A 21,256-nucleotide genomic window follows, 5' to 3' on the forward strand; every position below is an offset into this window, starting at 1 on the left:
AGCACTCCCCAGTCCGTCTCGCTGACTCATTCGGACCATCAGGCTCGGCTATGCGATTCAGTTCGCCCAGCGTCCCCCCAAGTTTCGGGCCATCCACTCCACTATAGTGAGAGCAGCCGATGCCCATGTTTTGCGCGCGGAGATCGCAGTCCTACTGGCGAAGGAATAGAATAGAGCCGGTCCCTCCAGCCGATATGAGGTCAGGGCACTACAGTCCCTACTTCATTGTACCCAAGAAAGGTGGTGGGTTACGACCGATCTTGGACCTGCGAATTTTGAATCGGAGCCTTCACAAGCTACCGTTCAAAATGCTCACGCAGAAACGCATTTTCGAATGCATCCGTCCCCAAGATTGGTTTGCAGCGATCGACCTGAAGGATGCGTACTTTCATGTCTCGATTCTTCCTCGACACAGGCCGTTTCTGCGCTTTGCGTTCGAGGGTCGAGCATATCAGTACAAGGTCCTGCCCTTCGGGCTGGCCCTGTCTCCCCGTATCTTCACGAAAGTCACGGAGGGGGCCCTTGTTCCCATGAGAGAACAGGGCGTTCGCATTCTCAACTATCTTGACGACTGGCTCATACTAGCACACTCTCGAGATCAGTTATGTGAACACAGGGACCTCGTGCTCAGGCACCTCAGCCAGCTGGGCCTTCAGGTCAACTGGAAAAGAGCAAACTCGCCCCTGTGCAGAGGATCTCTTTTCTCGGTATGGAGTTGGATTCGTTCGCACAGACAGCGTGCCTCAAAGGCAGGACAGCGGTCCCACTGAAATTCTTTCAGAGGCTCCTGGGGCATATGGCAGCGGCAGCAGCGGTAACTCAGCTCGGGCTGCTCCATATGAGACCGCTTCAGCACTGGCTTCACGGCCGAGTCCCGAGATGGGCGTGGCATCACGGCACTCACCGGGTGGCAATGACACCGGAGTGCCGCCAGACCTTCAGTCCGTGGTCAGACCCCTCGTTCCTCCGGGCTGGAGTCCCCTTGGAACAGGTGTCCAGGCATGCTGTGGTATTCACAGATGGGGTGCCACGTACAACGGGCATGCAGTGTCAGGAGTGTGGACGGGCCCCCAACTGCATTGGCACATCAACTGCCTCGAGTTGCTTGCAGTACGTCTCGCTCTGAGCCGCTTAAAAAGGCCGCTTCAGGGCAGAGACGTGCTGGTCTGTACGGACAACACTGCGACCGTTGCGTACATCAACCGTCAAGGTGGTCTACGCTCCTGTCGCATGTCGCAACTCGCCCGCCATGTCCTCCTCTGGAGTCAGAAGCATCTGAGGTTGCTTCGAGCCATGTATGTCCCCGGTCTGCTCAACCGTGTGGCCGACGAGCTGTCACGAGCTGTGCTTCCGGGAGAATGGCGACTCCACCCCCAGGCGGTTCAGCTGATCTGGAGAGAGTTCGGGGAGGCTCAGGTAGACCTGTTTGCCACCTCAGAGACCTCCTACTGCCAGTTGTTTTACTCCCTGACCGAGGAAACACTCGGCACGGACGCACTGGCACACAGCTGGCCCCGGGGCCTCCGCAAATATGCATTTCCCCCAGTTAGCCTACTTGCACAGACCCTGTGCAAAGTCAGGGAGGACGAGGAGCAGGTCCTTCTGGTGGCTCCCTATTGGCCCACCCGGACTTGGTTCCCAGAACTCGTGCTCCTTGTGACAGTCCCTCCCTGGCCCATTCCTCTGAGAAAGGACCTTCTGACTCAGAGACGGGGCACCCTATGGCACCCGCGTCCGGACCTCTAGAAACTCCATGTCTGGTCCCTGGACGGGACGCGGAGGTTCTAGGTGACTTACCCCCAGAGGTACTTAACACCATCAATTCTGCGCGAGCGCCGTCTACGAGACGTGCGTACGCCTTGAAGTGGAACCTGTTCGTCGAGTGGTGTTCCTCTCGTAGAGAGGACCCCCGAAGATGTTCGATAGGGTCAGTGCTTTCCTTCCTGCGGCAAGGATTGGAGCGAAGGCTGTCTCCCTCCACCCTCAAAGTACATTCTGCCGCTATTTCTGCATGTCATGACCACATAGATGGCAAAACATTAGGAAAGCACGACCTGGTCGTCAGGTTCCTTAGGGGGGCGAGACGATTAAATCCTCCTCATCCCCCCTCCATACCCTCTTGGGACCTTTCCCTGGTGCTTCAAGCACTTCAGGATGCTCCCTTTGAGCCCTTGCAGTCAGCAGACTTAAAGCTTCTCTCCTTGAAGACTTTGCTGCTGATTGCACTGGACTCGATCAAGAGGGTAGGGGACCTGCAAGCATTTTCGGTCGACAAATCGTGCCTAGAGTTCGGGTCGGGTGACAACCATGTTGTACTGAGACCCCGGCCTGGCTATGTGCCCAAGGTTCCTACCATTCCCTTTAGAGATCAGGTAGTGAAACCTGCAAGCGCTGCCCCTGGAGGAGGCAGACCCAGCCCTGGCTTTGCTCTGTCCAGTTCGCGCTCTGCGTATGTACGTGGACAGAACTCAAAGCGTCAGGACCTCAGACCAGCTCTTTGTCTGTTACGGAGGCCAGCAGAAGGGAAAGGCTGTCTCCAAGCAGAGGATGGCCCACTGGATAGTGGATGCCATCGCCTTGGCTTACCAAGCTCAAGGCATGCCCTGCCTGCTCAGGTTGCATGCACACTCCACGAGAGGCGTTGCATCCTCCTGGGCGCTGGCACGTGGCTCCTTGCTAACAGATATCTGTAGAGCTGCGGGCTGGGTGACACCTAACACGTTCGCTAGATTCTATAGCCTACGTGTAGAGCCCGTGTCCTCCCGTGTTCTCACCCTAAACGGGTAGAAGCACTGTGAGTACTCACAATGTCTCGGTTACATATGGTAACCCTCGTTCCCTGAGGGAGGGAACGGAGACATACGTCCCGTCGCCACATCTGCTGCTACCCGCCGGGGCGACCAGCTTTTCAGGCTTGGCTCCTCAGCAAAAAACTGAAGTGCAATCGCACCAGCTGCTCGTTAAATACCTGCGCTGCGAGGCTGCACATCTGATGCAAATGATTGCACGCCAATGTGTATTGGCTTGTTTTAGTTTCACTCGAAGTAGATTGGCCTCTCTAGCGAGATTCCTATCTGTCGTTCACCACGACATACGTCTCCGTTCCCTCCCTCAGGGAACGAGGGTTACCATATGTAAACGAGACGGTTTGCATAACCAAAGAATTTCTGCACAAACTGTCAGAAACCGTCTCGGGAAGCTCATCTGCATGCTCGTCGTCCTCATCGGGGTCTCAACCTGACTGCAGTTCGTCATTGTAACCGACTTGAATGGGCAAAAGCTCACATTCGATGGCATCTGGCACTTTGTAGAGGTGTTCTCTTCATGGATGAATCCCGGTTTTCACTGTACAGGGCAGATGGCAGACAGCGTGTATGGCGTTGTGTGGGTGAGCGGTTTGCTGATGTCAACGTTGTGGATCGAGTGGCCCATGGTGGCAGTGGGGTTATGGTATGGGCAGGCATATGTTATGGACAACGAACACAGGTGCATTTTATTGATGGCATTTTGAATGCACAGAGATACCGTGACGAGATCCTGAGGCCCACTGTTGTGCCATTCATCCACGACCATCACCTCATGTTGCAGCATGATAATGCACGGCCCCATGTTGCAAGGATCTGTACACAATTCCTGGAAGCTGAAAACATCCCAGTTCTTGCATGGCCAGCATACTCACCGGACATGTCACCCATTGAGCATGTTTGGGATGCTCTGGATCAGCGTATACGACAGCATGTTCCAGGTCCTGCCAATATCCAGCAACTTCGCACAGCCATTGAAGAGGAGTGGACCAACTTTCCACAGGTCACAATCAACAACCTGATCAACTATGCGAAAGAGATGTGTTGCACTGCGTGAGGCAAATGGTGGTCACACCAGATACTGACTGCTTTTCGGCAATTAGTAAGTCATGAAATAAAAGTAAAGTACCAATAAATCACATAACTGGTACGTCGTGTGTTAGCTGGGAAGGATTTGCAAGTTTCCATGTTTCATTAATGATTCATGTTAGTATTGTGTTCTCACCATGGTAACTGTTGTTTTCATAACCCCAAAATGCCACCTTATTTTCACTTTGTGTTATTTTGTATATTTTAAATGACTGTGGTGGCCCATACCAACTTACCAACCTTATTGTATTAATAGAACCTATATATAATTCCTAAAAAAAGTGGGTCGTGGCTTGATGACCAAGGGAAAATGTGGGTCCCGTGGCCAAACCAGCTGAGAACCACTGCCTTACACCAAGCAGCTTCTGGAGTCTCAGAACAACTCATTGGTTAAACTTAGTTTCACTCCACTCTCTATTTCCCACATGACATGAATCGCAATATCATGATTACTAATTCAGGCAGCAGATCCATTAGACATTGAGACACTGATGACTCAATTACCTGCGGGACAATTACAAGGTCACGCATTAAAACATGACTGTTTTTTATCAACAACATCGCTGTATAACGTCTTTATGAAAGTCTTGGAATATGCTCTTGTCCTGCATTATTTTATTGTTTAAATAGCTAACATAAAAAAGCAAATATAATGTTAACACTATACAGCAAGGTCCCATTTGTTAACAATAGAAAATGCATTAGCTAACATGAACTAACAATGAGCAGTATTTTTTAAGCATTTATTAATTAAAGTTAATTAGTAAAAAATATTGTTGTTCATGTTAGTTTACAGTGCATTAACTAATATTAACAGATAACTTTTGATTTAAAAAAAAGATTACTAAAAATTGTAATTAACATAGACTAATATTAATTAATGCTGTAGAAGTTATTCATGTTATCCAATGTAGTTAACTTATGATAACAAATTAAACCTAATATAATATAAATAACATAATATTATTAATAATAAAGATCACTACAAAAAATACAAATAAAAAGGGAGGTATACAGTGGGGAGAACAAGTATTTGATACACTGCCGATTTTGCAGGTTTTCCCACTTACAAAGCATGTAGAAGTCTGTAATTTTTATCATACTCTTGATATGTATACATCTCTTCAACTGTGAGTGACAGAATCTAAAACAAAAATCCAGAAAATCACATTGTATGATTTTTAAGTAATTAATTTGCATTTTATTGCATGACATAAGTATTTGATACATCAGAAAAGCAGAACTTAATATTTGGTACAGAAACCTTTGTTTGTAATTACAGAGATCATACGTTTCCTGTAGTTCTTGACCAGGTTTGCACACACTGCAGCAGGGATTTTGGCCCACTCCTCCATACAGACCTTCTCCAGATCCTCCAGGTTTCGGGGCTGTCGCTGGGCAATACGGACTTTCAGCTCCCTCCAAATATTTTCTATTGGGTTCAGGTCTGGAGACTGGCTAGGCCACTCCAGGACCTTGAGATGCTTCTTACGGAGCCACTCCTTAGTTGCCCTGGCTGTGTGTGTTGCGTCTTCAATGCTCTTACTGAGGGAAGGAGGTTGTTGGCCAAGATCTCACGATACATGGCCCCATCCATCCTCCCCTCAATACAGTGCAGTCATCCTGTCCCCTTTGCAGAAAAGCATCCCCAAAGAATGATGTTTCCACCTCCATGCTTCACGGTTGGGATGGTGTTCTTGGGGTTGTACTCATCCTTCTTCTTCCTCCAAACACGGCGAGTGGAGTTTAGACCAAAAAGCTCTATTTTTGTCTCATCAGACCACATGACCTTCTCCCATTCCTCCTCTGGATCATCCAGATGGCCATTGGCAAACTTCAGACGGGCCTGGATATGCGCTGGCTTGAGCAGGGGGACCTTGCGTGCGCTGCAGGATTTTAATCTATGACGGCGTAGTGTGTTACTAATGGTTTTCTTTGAGACTGTGGTCCCAACTCTCTTCAGGTCATTGACTAGGTCCTGTCATGTAGTTCTGGGCTGATCCCTCACCTTCCTCATGATCATTGATGCCCCACGAGGTGAGATCTTGCATGGTGCCGCAGACCGAGGGAGATTGACCATCATCTTGAACTTCTTCCATTTTCTAATAACTGCGCCAACAGTTGTTGCCTTCTCACCAAGCTGCTTGCCTATTGTCCTGTAGCCCATCCCAGCCTTGTGCAGGTCTACAATTTTATCCCTGATGTCCTTACACAGCTCTCTGGTCTTGGCCATTGTGGAGAGGTTGGAGTCTGTTTGATTGAGTATGTGGACAGGTGTCTTTTATACAGGTAACGAGTTCAAACAGGTGCAGTTAATACAGGTAATGAGTGGAGAACAGGAGGGCTTCTTAAAGAAAAACTAACAGGTCTGTGAGAGCCGGAATTCCTACTGGTTGGTAGGTGATCAAATACTTATGTCATGCAATAAAATGCAAATTAATTATTTAAAAATCATACAATGTGATTTTCTGGATTTTTGTTTTAGATTACGTCTCTCACAGTTGAAGAGTACCTATGATAAAAATTACAGACCTCTACATGCTTTGTATGTAGGAAAACCTGCAAAATCGTCAGTGTATCAAATACTTGTTCTCCCCACTGTATATAATCATCTTCTGACTAATATTTAACTCAAATTGAAAGTTTGCATAATTGCGTTATTGTTTCACTTTCATGAACATAAAGGATGAAAGATTAAAAAGATTAAAAACAGAATTGTCTGTCTTCAAACATTTAAACTTGAACTCGCCACTTAGTTGTATGGATTTGTCAGTGCATTCTGGGAATATCTATGGAGCAAATGTTTAAGTACACTGGAGCAATTTTGACAATGAAAAAAATGGTTGATTCTTTGGGAAACGCATTCTTCAGAGGAGACTGAAACACATCCACAAACTCACCTGATTTATTCTCTCTTTTTACTCATCCTTTTCCTTGTTGTGTTTAATTCTTTCGTCATGTCCTCCATGCAGGACGTCTGTCGCACTGAAATAGAAAAAACAGAGCACAAAATGCATGAGACCCCATGTGAAAAGTTATTTTGAAGGTAAAATATGTATGAGGGACGTGTCCTCCTATACCTTAAAAGGAGCCACTTTGTTGATCATCTGAATGTAGACATTACGTTTCTATACGATCGCCAATTGGTAAAGTCATTGTGTCTGATGAATTCGGGCAAAGCCTGCGCCAAAATTACAACTGATTTGCCAAAGAATCCACAGTTAAATGTACCCAATACAAATAAATAATGCTCAACTGAGACATTCACATTGTTGAAAACAAATAACCACATTCCTAGCATTAGGATCCTTTGGAAGGTAGTGTTATTTTTAGTCCAGTAATCCTGTATTGCTCTTATCTCACTAACACGCCAGTGGGCGGGGCCAACGTTGCAATGATGAAGTAGGCGTTAATTTTTTTCTGCAGAGGTGTTCTTTTCTTTCACCTATAATAGACACATTCCACAATGGCTATGTTTACATGCACAACTTTTTTTTCAATTGGACTGAATTCATTCCGATTGATGAATTTGAATGTAGTGTTTACATGAACGCTAAAATGTGATCGAGTTGATGTGCACGTTTATATGTCACAAGCTTCAAATCGGAATATATTTTTTGACATGCACACACTGCACGGATATACAGAGTTTCCAGCTGTTTGCGCATAATAACCATGCTCCTACATTGGTTTATTCAACAGGAAGAACAGCTTGTTCGGCGCGTCATACGCCATTACGCTATGTGCAGTCCTTTCAGTTTCGGTTTTCAATCCGATCAAGTGTTTACATGTTCTCTCGAACGGATTAGAAAAGGAATAAACCACCCCTTTCAATCGGATCGAAATTTCATTCGGATCGAGCTCAATCGGAACGATTAAGGTATAGGCCTACATGAGGGCTTTTCAGTCCGATTGAGCGGTCAATCCGATTACTAACGGATTATTTGGTTGCATGTAAACATAGCCAATGAGTCGTGCTCTGGGCTTGATTACAAAAAAAACCTGTTTTTGGACTTTTGAGTCCAAAACAGGACTCATTTTCAGTTTTGAAACTTATAGGATATTCTGATTACCTCTTAATATGTCAAAAGCTCAAGGAAAATTTGATTTCTCAGTTCATGACTCCTTTTAAAGGGACTTTGAATATTACTTTTTTTACTGTATTTTCGATCAAATATACTCATGTGAGCATAAGAGACCTCTTTCACAAACCCAAAATGTTTGAACGGTAGTGTATAATGTAATAAGGTAATTTTTTACTATGCAAGTATAATTTATAATAAAAACTACATACACTTCTTTATACTGTAGTCTATACTCTAATTATAATTTATATCAGTATTTATTGCTTAAAACATAATTTGCTCATGGCAATACAAGTAGGTACAAATAAGATAACAAGCCATAAGCGAGTTTTGGTGCATATTCTGTCCCCTTCAGACATTTGCTACGCCCCTGCACACACACCATTACAATGATTTATATAACAATTAAATGATGTATGAGGCTCTCTGCGGGTACTAAGGACCTTATTTTAAATATGTGTGACTGTATGTGTTTGTGTACGCTTTTACTAGTATAACCAAAAGATGAGATGTTAAGATTTTTACATCTTGACTTGCTCCGCTTTCAGGCATTGAAGCAAAGCCGTTTTTCATTGACTTAAAGCTGTTCACACAGCCGAGTCGACCATGAATAAATTCACGTAGCTTTGAACATTTGAGCAATTTCAGCGGTTTGGTGCTCTATTTATTCATGTAGTATTCATGTGTGTGTGTGTTTGTGAGCACAGCAGAAGACTGTCTGTGGGCTAGGCTTGCACACTGTGAAAATCAAAGCAACAAACTGACAGTTCAGCTTCCAAATGCTCTCGCCAGGGACAGAAGTGAGGGGTAAAAAACATGAAAGCGATCGGCAGACAGAAAAAGGGAGAATACACCATCCAGGAAAGAACTAGTGTGTGAACCTTTCATTTTATGCCTATCTGAATCCCTTGAAAGACACTGTTCTTGAGTTCAAGCTCCAGACTGAGTATACGTGCAGCTTAAGTCCCCGGTACCACCTGCAGTGATATACGAACGGGAAATTATATAAGTTTCTTCCCGTCCTCTAAGCTGATTGGCTTAATCAATCGTTCACTGCAGTCCAGACCAAAGTATGTGAGCAGAGTGGAAGGCCCTGTCCCAAATGGCTCCCTAAACACTTACAGTCTTCCTCCAAGTCTGCACTTTCGTGATGTAATGTCACTTTGACTGTCGGTAAGAAATCCGCTGCAGAGCTCGCTACAATGCGGGGTTGGCAAAAGTGCGCATCGAGGGCTCATTTCAAGTGGAAAGGGGATGTTCGTGAGCACCCTTATGAGACCTAAAATGACAAATGGGACACCCATTAATAAACGTTTATGTTTATTTCTCAATACACACTACATGTGGCGGCCATTAAAAGTCCACAAAACCGTAAATGCATATGAAGTGTGCCATATGGGACCGGGCCAAAGTGGAGTGAGGAATGGACTTTTTTCTTTTTGAACGCCGGAGCGTCAGTGTTTTATCTTACCATCCACCCTATTTTGCAATGCGGAAGTAATCTATTTTCTGTGAATGTGCGAGACTTCTGATTCATTAGATGAGCAGAATGACAAAGTACGATAAACAGTACAACTATTTGCATTATGAACTTTATTATTCTTTTATTGTGTTTATTATTAAGATAATAAATTAAAATAATAAATTAAAGTCCTCCTGTAGTCAATAATTTTATCCCTTAAAACTCATCTTTGATCACCAAAGGTTTTTTTCCATAATTCTGCATGCCTTAAAATAGCTTGAATGTAACTCTAATCATTGAATCCTAAGAATTCTTGCCTCATTTAGTATACGCGGTTCTATGAATATGCAAATTAGCCCCGCCTCCACTCACTCACACCAGCAGAGATCCACTCGTTGACGATCACGCGTTGAGCTGATTGGTTACAAGGCAGTTTGTGACGTCAGAAACACCAGCGATTTCAAACCGCGTTTTTTGGTTCACTGCAGTTTTGAGGAGAAAATACTCAGCAATGGTGTTGACTTATGCATTTGTATATGGTTTGACTTAAAGCATATTCAAAACACCACATAGACATATAAACAACATTAAAAGCTTGATTTAACTTTAACAAATACCAGTTTGCAATATCAAGCAGCATATCAGACTATTTTTGTATAACTTAAAATAACTAGAAGCGAATAACACCATAAGCTTCGTACATTCATGTTACAAATGGCTGCGCCAGCTTTTACATAAAAAATAAGGTGGATAGGAAATGTGAAATGGAAAACCCTGAGTGGACCAGAACGCTTTGAGTGGTGTCTCTGTAGATCGTATGCTGTTCCAGACCGGCTGTCACATTGATGCTTTGGCTTCTTTAGCAACTAACTATATTGGGAAAAACTATAAAAACCAACTGCGGTTCTTAACATAGATGTGATTATCTGCACATTGTTTTTATTTGTTATGATATTGCTTACTTTTAATTTAAACATTACATTTTCAGTGTTTAATTTGCATGTTTCATAATGAAGCGTAACCGATAAAATTTGTAAAATATGTAACAACGAATGACAACAGCTTCAAATGGTGGATCTTTGGTTTTCACAAGGTGAGATAGAGAGTGAGTTAAACAGATGGTAGTTTAAGTAAGGAGGAAGTGTTGGCACTTGTAGAGGATTGTGGATATAGTGGTTGTAGGGCTGCTTTTTGTTCTGATTATCAGTTTGAAATAGCAGTGTAAGCTTCCAGCTTGACACAGTGGTTCCTAACCTGGGTTCCCTAAGGGGGCGAGGGAACTTGTATGCCTTGAGGTCAAATATAGATGCAAAAAACGTTTAGTTTTTGAATGCTCCAAACAAACGGTCACTTATCGGAACCATCTGATAATCACTTCCATTGATTCATAGTCTATCAACTTGATGATTACATTGCTATGGCACAGGAGTATATGGGCGATGTGGTGAAAATGAAAACCATGCGCCAGAGTAAAATAACACTGTTACAAGAGTAAAATAACACAGTTACAAGGTGTGTGTAATTCAAGCTACTTTATTAAATATCTCCCAACCAATCTGCATTAACAATAGCTGCTTTTCAGTTTGCTTATATGTGCTGCTATCCTTCCACTCTCTCGTGAACCCTCACACACAAACGGGGTCTCAGTTTTTGTTATATTTAAGGAGGGGAACTTTAAGGACTGACTATCTATCCATCTATCCATCCATCCATCTGTCTTTCTCACTCTCTTTTTCCCTCTGCTGTTTGGAGCAATTTCAATTTCACGCTCAGCTGGGACACATCATCCACTCCAGCTTCACACCTCCCCGTCAGCATGCTGTGGGCTCTCACAAGTTCAATCAACATCAACAACACATGGTATGCATGGAAAGTTGAACACCTATTATATGCATATGGCTATTATACACACTAGGTGGCTGATGGTCACAAATGTGGTTGAAGATGAACGCATGACAGCCTAAACAGACCTTAAGTCATAAATATATTGAAGGTCAGGCTGCACCTGATGCCTGGGAAAATATGTTGAGGATATATGCACAGTCCACTTAATAAATAAGAGAAATACAGAAATGCTGATACAAGAGTTGAAGTGAAGTAATTTTCAAAAGGCGAGATACTAAACCATCTAGGACAGTCAGTGAGATTAGGATTAGTATGTTCCATTGTACGTTGGAAATAGTATGTCAAAAGTGCCCAGATGGCATTCAGTTCTCTGTGGGTTTTCAAAGTGTGCATCTGTGCATGATTTTTGGGCTAATATCGCCCACAAACCATTGAGCTTTGCAAGAGGACTGTGCAAATACTATTCTCACAATAATGGAATATCAGCTTACTTCATACACTAGTTGTCACACTTCAACTTTAGTGAATATATATTGTTGGAAAATAAGTTTTTGAATAGATACAATCTCTAAAGTCATCAACCTCTTTAACCACACATCTGTTTTTTTCCACGTACACCCTCATCCTGACCCCTGAGGTAGAACGGGAAAACTAATACACTTTCAAATAATGTGCATTTAATGAGGATTGCGAATGAACCTTAGATTACCCTCAGACTAAAGTGAAGATTGAGTTTCAGTTGGCATGTTTGGAGACAGTCGTGTCTTTAGAGGTGTTCGCTGCATTAGTGACCCTTATGACTCCGCTTAAAAACTCACTTCTATGACATGGCACTGCCACACTCATTCATATTCACAAGCTCCTCATGAATTATGCATCATTATGCAAAAATAAGGATTAAAAAAGAGTGGAGAAATTGGCTGTGACCTATGCAAAACATACAGAAAGAGAGATGGGAAAGAAAGAGAGAGTGCTGGGAGGATAGCATGACAGGAAACAACAAGACATCTTATCTGAAATCTACAGTGCTGTGGTGTTATCTTCACGATCAAGTTGAATGCTTGAGTTGTCCGCTTTAAAATGCATCAGCATACTCAACCTCTGCAGTTCGACAGAAACAAGAAACCAAGACACTGAGCTACAGTGTATACTAATGTAATTCTATCAGAACAACTTGGCACAGTCAGAAAATGAGCAAAAACGATGGATTTTGCAATGCGTTTACAAACTTTTTTCCCCTTGTGCCATCTTGAAAAAGAAAAATACACCATAAACACATGAATTACTACATTCTAAAAACTATTATAATCTAAACAAAGAATTAAATAAACAATTTCAATATTTATTGAATAATAAAATTAATTATTATTCAATTCCTTCACACATTTCCACCAAAGCAAACAAAAAATTGCCACAAATAAAGTGTTTTCAAAAGTGTATTTGATTAACAAAGAGACAACAGTGTCTTTGAAAAGCAAAGGAGCAAAGTCAAGCTGTATTTTTGTATGCATATTTTTGTATTTTTAATGCAAAAACTGTATTTTGGATACATACTGTACAAAGTTCTTTCATGAAACTCTAAATGGCGTAGGCTGATAGGTCCTCAACTCAATCTGCTTGCAATCACATCATTCTCTATAGGGCACAGCTGATTGGTTCCTGCTGTATCAGTAGTCAGTGAATTTGCTGGTTAACCTTCAAACACTGGTCAACATTTTCTGTTAGCAATTGCAGCGCTTTCAGAAACCCTCCACCTTCCCCAGCTCCACCTGTATAGATCTGCTATAGGTAATTCATGTATGCTATATTGTACAGCAGCAGCATGTCTTACTTGCTCACAGCAGCGTCATGTATGTACTGGCAGTAGCAAGTCCCGTACTTGCTCTCCAGCAGCAGCAATAACCAACAGCGGCAGCAATAACAGTAGCAGCATATCTATTATGCCAAGACCAAACATATCAACATTGGGTAACACTTTATAATAAGTAAACCGTAATAAAGTATTTACAAATCCTTTGCAAACCGTCACATTTGGTTTGGTTCATGTTCTTGTTTTCAGGTCTTTTATTTTGAAGTTTAGTCATGACCATGTTTCCTGGTTTTGTCATGTGATAAAAAAATCAGATCAGGTTCGATTTTCTGCGTTTTCGCAACCAGCAAGCATTTTGAATGGTGTTTTGACAATTCAGAGCCACCGAATCACGAATACGAAAAAACGCATGCGAAAATTTCGGACTCAGTGTGCAAGGACCTTTACCCAACATTGTCATATCCATGCCAAACACAAAGAGAGTTGTCATGACAGAAATACTATTCTGAATGAATTTTTTATTTTTATTTCGAGCAATATAGTGACATACACTCACCTAAAGGATTATTAGGAACACCATACTAATACTGTGTTTGACCCCCTTTCGCCTTCAGAACTGCCTTAATTCTACGTGGAATTGATTCAACAAGGTGCTGAAAGCATTCTTTAGAAATGTTGGCCCATATTGATTGGATAGCATCTTGCAGTTGATGGAGATTTGTGGGATGCACATCCAGGGCACGAACCTCCCGTTCCACCACATCCCAAAGATGCTCTATTGGGTTGAGATCTGGTGACTGTGGGGGCCATTTTAGTACAGTGAACTCATTGTCATGTTCAAGAAACCAATTTGAAATGATTTGAGCTTTGTGACATGGTGCATTATCCTGCTGGAAGTAGCCATCAGAGGATGGGTACATGGTGGTCATAAAGGGATGGACATGGTCATAAACAATGCTCAGGTAGGCCGTGGCATTTAAACAATGCCCAATTGGCACTAAGGGGCCTAAAGTGTGTCAAGAAAACATTCCCCAGACCACCACCACCAGCCTGCACAGTGGTAACAAGGCATGATGGATCCATGTTCTCATTCTGTTTACGCCAAATTCTGACTCTACGATCTGAATGTCTCAACAGAAATCGAGACTCATCAGACCAGGCAACATTTTTCCAGTCTTCAACTGTCCAATTTTGGTGAGCTCGTGCAAATTGTAGCCTCTTTTTCCTATTTGTAGTGGAGATGAGTGGTACCCGGTGGGGTCTTCTGCTGTTGTAGTCCATCCGCCTCAAGGTTGTGCGTGTTGTGGCTTCACAAATGCTTTGCTGCATACCTCGGTTGTAACGAGTGGTTATTTCAGTCAAAGTTCCTCTTCTATCAGCTTGAATCAGTCGGCCCATTCTCCTCTGACCACTAGCATCAACAAGGCATTTTTGCCCACAGGACTGCCGCATACTGGATGTTTTTCCCTTTTCACACCATTCTTTGTAAACCCTAGAAATTGTTGTGCGTGAAAATCCCAGTAACTGAGCAGATTGTGAAATACTCAGACCGGCCTGTCTGGCACCAACAACCATGCCACGCTCAAAATTGCTTAAATCACCTTTCTTTCCCATTCTGACATTCAGTTTGGAGTTCAGGAGATTGTCTTGACCAGGACCACACCCCTAAATGCATTGAAGCAACTGCCATGTGATTGGTTGATTAGATAATTGCATTAATGAGAAATTGAACAGGTGTTCCTAATAATCCTTTAGGTGAGTGTATATCAAAGGCAATAAAGAAACATTTGATTCAATCTATACAACAAGTCACACTTATTTAGACCCACTCCGGTCTGTTACAATTAAGGGGAAAACAAGAAAGAAAAACAAAGGTAGCTGCTTCCTTAATTATTAACGTTATCATAACTCTTAATTACAATTTTATATATATATACATACGAAAAATAAAATATCTTAAATACATACCATATATTACCACAGGTAACAATTATAGTAATACCAACAATGGTAATCAGAATACCTACACAGCCTATGAATACATACATCTATACAATTATAGTAATACCAACAATGGTAATCAGAATACCTACAACAAGGTAAGAAAACACAGCCTATGAATACATAAATACATCTATACAATTACAGCAATACCAAGCAATTCTAGCAATGGAATTAGCCTCCGAAATATTTTTGGGTTAGAAACTCCTTTCTCTTTCTAATAACATTTCAACCACCAATTTTTTTTGTGATGAAAATGACACTGTGGTGAAAATGGTTATGGTATTGTAGGAAAAAAAATACAAATATGAGAGAATTCTCCTGTGATAGATGTATGTCTACTGTTGGATATTATATTATATAATTATATATATATACAGTGAGGAAAATAAGTATTTGAACACCCTGCTATTTTGCAAGTTCTCCCACTTAGAAATCATGGAGGGGTCTGAAATTGTCATCGTAGGTGCATGTCCACTGTGAGAGACATAATCTAAAAAAGAAAATCCAGAAATCACAATGTATGATTTTTTAACTATTTATTTGTATGATACAGCTGCAAATAAGTATTTGAACACCTGAGAAATTCAATGTTAATATTTGGTACAGTAGCCTTTGTTTGCAATTACAGAGGTCAAACGTTTCCTGTAGTTTTTCACCAGGTTTGCATACACTGCAGGAGGGATTTTGGCCCACTCCTCCACACAGATCTTCTCTAGATCAGTCAGGTTTCTGGGCTGTCGCTGAGAAACACGGAGTTTGAGCTCCCTCCAAAGATTCTCTATTGGGTTTAGGTCTGGAGACTGGCTAGGCCACGCCAGAACCTTGATATGCTTCTTACAGAGCCACTCCTTGGTTATCCTGGCTGTGTGCTTCGGGTCATTGTCATGTTGGAAGACCCAGCCTCGACCAATCTTCAATGCTCTAACTGAGGGAAGGAGGTTGTTCCCCAAAATCTCGCAATACATGGTCCCGGTCATCCTCTCCTTAATACAGTGCAGTCGTCGCCCTGTCCCATGTGCAGAAAAACACCCCCAAAGCATGATGCTACCACCCCCATGCTTCACAGTAGGGATGGTGTTCTTGGGATGGTACTCATCATTCTTCTTCCTCCAAACACATTTAGTGGAATTATGACCAAAAAGTTATATTTTGGTCTCATCTGACCACATGACTTTCTCCCATGACTCCTCTGGATCATCCAAATGGTCATTGGCAAACTTAAGACGGGCCTTGACATGTGCTGGTTTGAGCAGGGGAAACTTCCGTGCCATGCATGATTTCAAACCCATGACGTCTTAGTGTATTACCAACAGTAACCTTGGAAACGGTGGTCCCAGCTCTTTTCAGGTCATTGACCAGCTCCTCCCGTGTAGTTCTGGGCTGATTTCTCACCTTTCTTAGGATCATTGAGACCCCACGAGGTGAGATCTTGCATGGAGCCCCAGTCCGAGGGAGATTGACAGTCATGTTTAGCTTCTTCCATTTTCTAATGATTGCTCCAACAGTGGACCTTTTTTCACCAAGCTGCTTGGCAATTTCCCCGTAGCCCTTTCCAGCCTTGTGGAGGTGTACAATTTTGTCTCTAGTGTCTTTGGACAGCTCTTTGGTCTTGGCCATGTTAGTAGTTGGATTCTTACTGATTGTATGGGGTGGACAGGTGTCTTTATGCAGCTAACGACCTCAAACAGGTGCATCTAATTTAGGATAATAAATGGAGTGGAGGTGGACATTTTAAAGGCAGACTAACAGGTCTTTGAGGGTCAGAATTCTAGCTGATAGACAGGTGTTCAAATACTTATTTGCAGCTGTATCATACAAATAAATAGTTAAAAAATCATATATTGTGATTTCTGGATTTTTTTTTTTTTTAGATTATGTCTCTCACAGTGGACATGCACCTACGATGACAATTTCAGACCCCTCCATGATTTCCAAGTGGGAGAACTTGCAAAATAGCAGGGTGTTCAAATACTTATTTTCCTCACTGTATATTATTAGCAGACAAATTAAGTGAGAATGTGAAAAGTGTTTAAAGAGTATTTATAGACCAAAAGGGCCAATAGAAACACTACAAACTATAAAACATTCTCTTGTTAAAACTAAAATGTGATGTGTGCCCTTTTGGTTCCTGCCTCTTTCTCACCTCATCTTTCTCTTCGGCTGCAACAAACTGACCCATTTCTAGAACAGTCAGCATTCATGAGGATTATGGGTTATAACCGCACACACACACAAATGAACAGGCATACACACATACACAGTCAAGTTTGATGATTGTCTATGCTGTGCCCTTCGAAAGAGGATTATAGTGGCCGTTAAAAGGCAGTGAATTATTGACAAAAAAGGGACTGGATTTAGATTTTAGGCCAGCCGGGGCTAAACAGGAAAGAAATAGAGAGAGAGAAAGGTCATCCAAAACGGTCAAGCAGGCAATTACAGGCACATTTACTGTATTCTGTTTTTCTCAGGTTTTCGCAAGCTCTCCAAGTGATGAGCTCGATTACAGCACTCATGGAATCCTTCCTGATGGATCAGCAGCTGTCAGTGATTCAGGTGAACACCTACATTCATGGCAGCTCAGGGAGAGTACAATCCAATATCCATCAGGTCTCTGGGGACAAAAGCTGTTCAGATGCCATTGCTTTCTTTCTTATAATTGTAGTCTTCAGGGTACTAGTGCTACTGGGCAGCTGTGCGCTCATGTGGAAGACACAGTGGCTGTCCCACAATGCACTTTCAGCCTTCATTCTGACATCTGAGGTCGAAGAATTACAGGATTTAAACTATTTTAAGTGTGTCTGAGTGTATCAAAAAGGTTCAAGAGAACCCGGTACATTGGGGCTCAGCTCACTGTTGAGTAAGCAAAAAGTGGCCTCTGAAGAAATTTGCAAGTGAAATTTTCTCAGCACTCCAGTGTGGATTTGTTTGGCAGGCACCAAGCTGGGCAACTTAAAAGCACAAGGCAACAATTATGTGTCATCAGATGTTACCAGACTTATGATTTTCACTTGGTGACAGAGCATAAAAAAAGAAAAAAAGAAGCAGCAAACTCATAGACCAGAGACTGTAGAGACCCTAGAATACCCCAGCAACTCCTAGCAACCACTTAAGCCTGGGACACACTTAAAGACTGTAAGGCCGATTATGAATGTAATTTGATACTTACGACTGATCATGCCCAAACGCGCAGAGTCGGAGACAGTTGTGTTCAGTATGTGTTTAAAATCTGCTCCAGTCATTGGAAACAGTCTGTAAGTATGTTAAGTTCAGTCTTAGAATGTTTCAGCTAGGCGTTAAGTGTGTCCCCAGCATTAGCAAAATTCTAGCAAACATAAAGAACACCCTAACCTTGAAACCACTTAGCAATACCTTAGTAGCCACCTTGAAAACTCAGAAACCATTTAGAACACATTAACAACTACCAATCAATGGCCTGGCAAACATCTACAAAACCCTAGTATCCACCTAGTAATGGCGCAACCATCACAAACACCCTAACAAACACTTAGCAACACCCAAGCAAACATCTACCCTAGCAATTGCTTAGCAAAGCCCTAGCAACATCTACTAAACCTTAGCATCCACCTAGCAATGCCCTAAAAACCGTCACAAACACCCTAACAACAACTTAGCAATGCCCTTGCAACCATTTAGAAAAACCATCAATACTCTAGCAACCAATTAGCAATGGCAACCTTTCAATCGCCTAACAACCATTTACAAAACACTGGCATTCCTAGCAATGCCTTAACAACCATCACAACCACTTAGCAACTCCCTAGCACCCATCACAAACACCCTAACAACCACTTGGCAACCATCTACAACCCTAGCAACAATTAATCATCTAGAACACTCTAACAACTACCTAGCAGCCATCTAAAAGACCCTAACCACTTAACCCTAACCACTGTTCATATAACACCCACCTGGAGGGCAAAACAAGTCAACGAGCAAATCGCTGTTAAGAATTTTCCATAGAAAAACATTATAAAGGGAAACGCCTAACCATTCAGCTCGTTGAATTTATAATCTGGGCTCACCTGCCCAACTCTATATAGTAGGGTACAGCGGGGCTAAAATCGCCACAAGGTAAAAGGCACCTTTGATTTTATTTTCCTCTAAACCACTAGATGGCACAAAAACTTGCCACAGCACTTTCCAAAACATCCACTTTTCAAGATGCACGTGGACATTTGCAAATACTGTCTTTACAGTGTGTTCAATCGATGAGGTTTCAGGAAGGTAATGGGCGTTTCGTTTCCGAAAGGCACAGTAAGCAGTAGACCAATCACGACAGAATGGGCCATCTGACCAATCAGAGCAGAGTAGGCTCTCGGAAAGGAGGGGTTTAGAGAGACTGAATCTTCAAACAAATCGTTTGAGAATCTTTGAAAAATGTGGTGTTATGAGACAATTTATATTATGAGAAAATGAAAGTGTTTTTTGACCTGCATGTAAACCTGTTGTAGGAGACCTCCAAAACAAACTCAGGAGCCTTTAAAATAGCATAATATGCGCACTTTAACAATAAGACCAGGCTGCATTAACACATTCAAACAAATAAAAACACACGTACCTTCCCTAATATTTCAAAGAAGGGCATCTGTTGAGCCAGAGGCTTAACTACAAAATAATGCCATGGGACACAAAATATACACACAGATGCTTACTCATAAACAAATACATACATTAAACAAACAGATCACAGCAGTTCTGCGCCAACGCTAATTGTATTCTGTTCGCATACAGTTTAATATACAGACATTAACATTCAGAAAACACACTCTAGTGTTCATGATCCACTGCCTCGCATTCTCTAAACACATGCACGCACGTACACTGTCATCACTCACATATGGCTTCTCTGGTGTGCATGGCCAAACACAGACCCACAACTACACACAGAGACACACAAGGGTATGCCACTGTTGTTTAGGAACTTTAGGGCTGAAGCACACTAATGTTAATTCAGGCCACATCAGCATGACGTTTGCACATCCACAGCATGAAAATGAGATGTGCCTGCGCACGGACACACACAGACGGGATGCAAATTCTGTGTGCATCATGTAATAATACATGAGTGAATGAGGGAGTGGGAAAATTATATGACAAGTGGGAGAAAAATAAGAGAAATAAAGAGCAAGCAAAATGAACACAGGATGCTTCTGAAGTGTATGTTTGCATAGAATATAGTATAGAATAATTATAGTTGAAGAAAGAAGGGTGAGAAATGCTTAGCAAGCGAAGTCGCTTCGAAGTTTTGCATCTTCAGAAGTGGAGGCGCAAATGTAACCCCTTCACCCTGGTCCTACTCGCCCCACTCTGTGCGGGCCTCAAACTCGGGTCTCCGGCGTGAGTCAGGCGCTCTAACAATGAGGCTAAAGACTGCAGCCCCTAGCATCTGTCGCTAGAGCGCCTATTGAGATCAGATCAGAGATCAGAGAAAAAATGCTGCGAAATGCGGTGAAAGCCTGAGCACTGAACACTGCCTTCAGCCTTTTTCTCTCTCGGCCAAAAAACGAAAATGCCATTTTGCATCTTTCGGTGCATCCCTAATAAGATTAAGGGCCCTATTTTAACGATCTAAGCGCATGGTCTAAAGCGCATGGCTAAAGTTCACTTAGGGCGTGTCCGAATACACTTTTGCTAGTTTAACGTCAGTCTAAAAGGGTTGTCCCTATTCTCATGAGTAATGGGTGTGTTTTGGGATTTACGTGCGTTAAACCAATTAGAGTCTCATCTCCCATTCCCTTTAAATGCCAGATGCGCTCACGCCATGGCAGATTTGCTATTTACATGACGGAATTTGATAGTGGAAAGACCGAATGCGTCTCCAGAGCGCAAACGGAACTGCTCGTGCGCGAGGTAAAAGTGCGCAAGCAGACCATCTACAGGACAAGCCGGATTCCACCATATCTGTATGTACACAATATTAATATTTTACATTGTAATCCTTTTATTTTAAAATATTTGGCATGTGTGTGTGCTTCCCTGTGTGTTTAATAAGCAGAGTGTACGCGCGTTGTGGACCCGCCTATAGGCGCACATTACTAACAAGCTCATTAAATAACAAAAAAAATATTGTGCCATTGACTTTAGACCAGGTTTCAGTTGGTCAATGGCGCAGTCTGTTTCTGTTGCCTCAAAATAG

General features: G+C 42.5%; 1 protein-coding gene across 3 annotated transcripts in view; it reads right to left on the reverse strand.

The window, feature by feature from the left end:
- dlgap1b (discs, large homolog-associated protein 1b) overlaps positions 1-21,256 on the reverse strand; it is a 150,949-nt gene that overhangs the window by 88,579 nt on the left and 41,114 nt on the right. For all 3 annotated transcript variants that reach the window (XM_084102779.1, XM_084102777.1, XM_084102778.1), the window contains one exon: positions 6,794-6,878. The gene's annotated coding sequence lies outside the window, so the exon portion shown is untranslated. The remainder of the gene's footprint in view (positions 1-6,793; positions 6,879-21,256) is intronic.

This window comes from Abramis brama (assembly GCF_963993115.1).
Source record: "Abramis brama genome assembly, chromosome: 24".
NCBI classification, from domain to species: Eukaryota; Metazoa; Chordata; class Actinopteri; order Cypriniformes; family Leuciscidae; genus Abramis; species Abramis brama.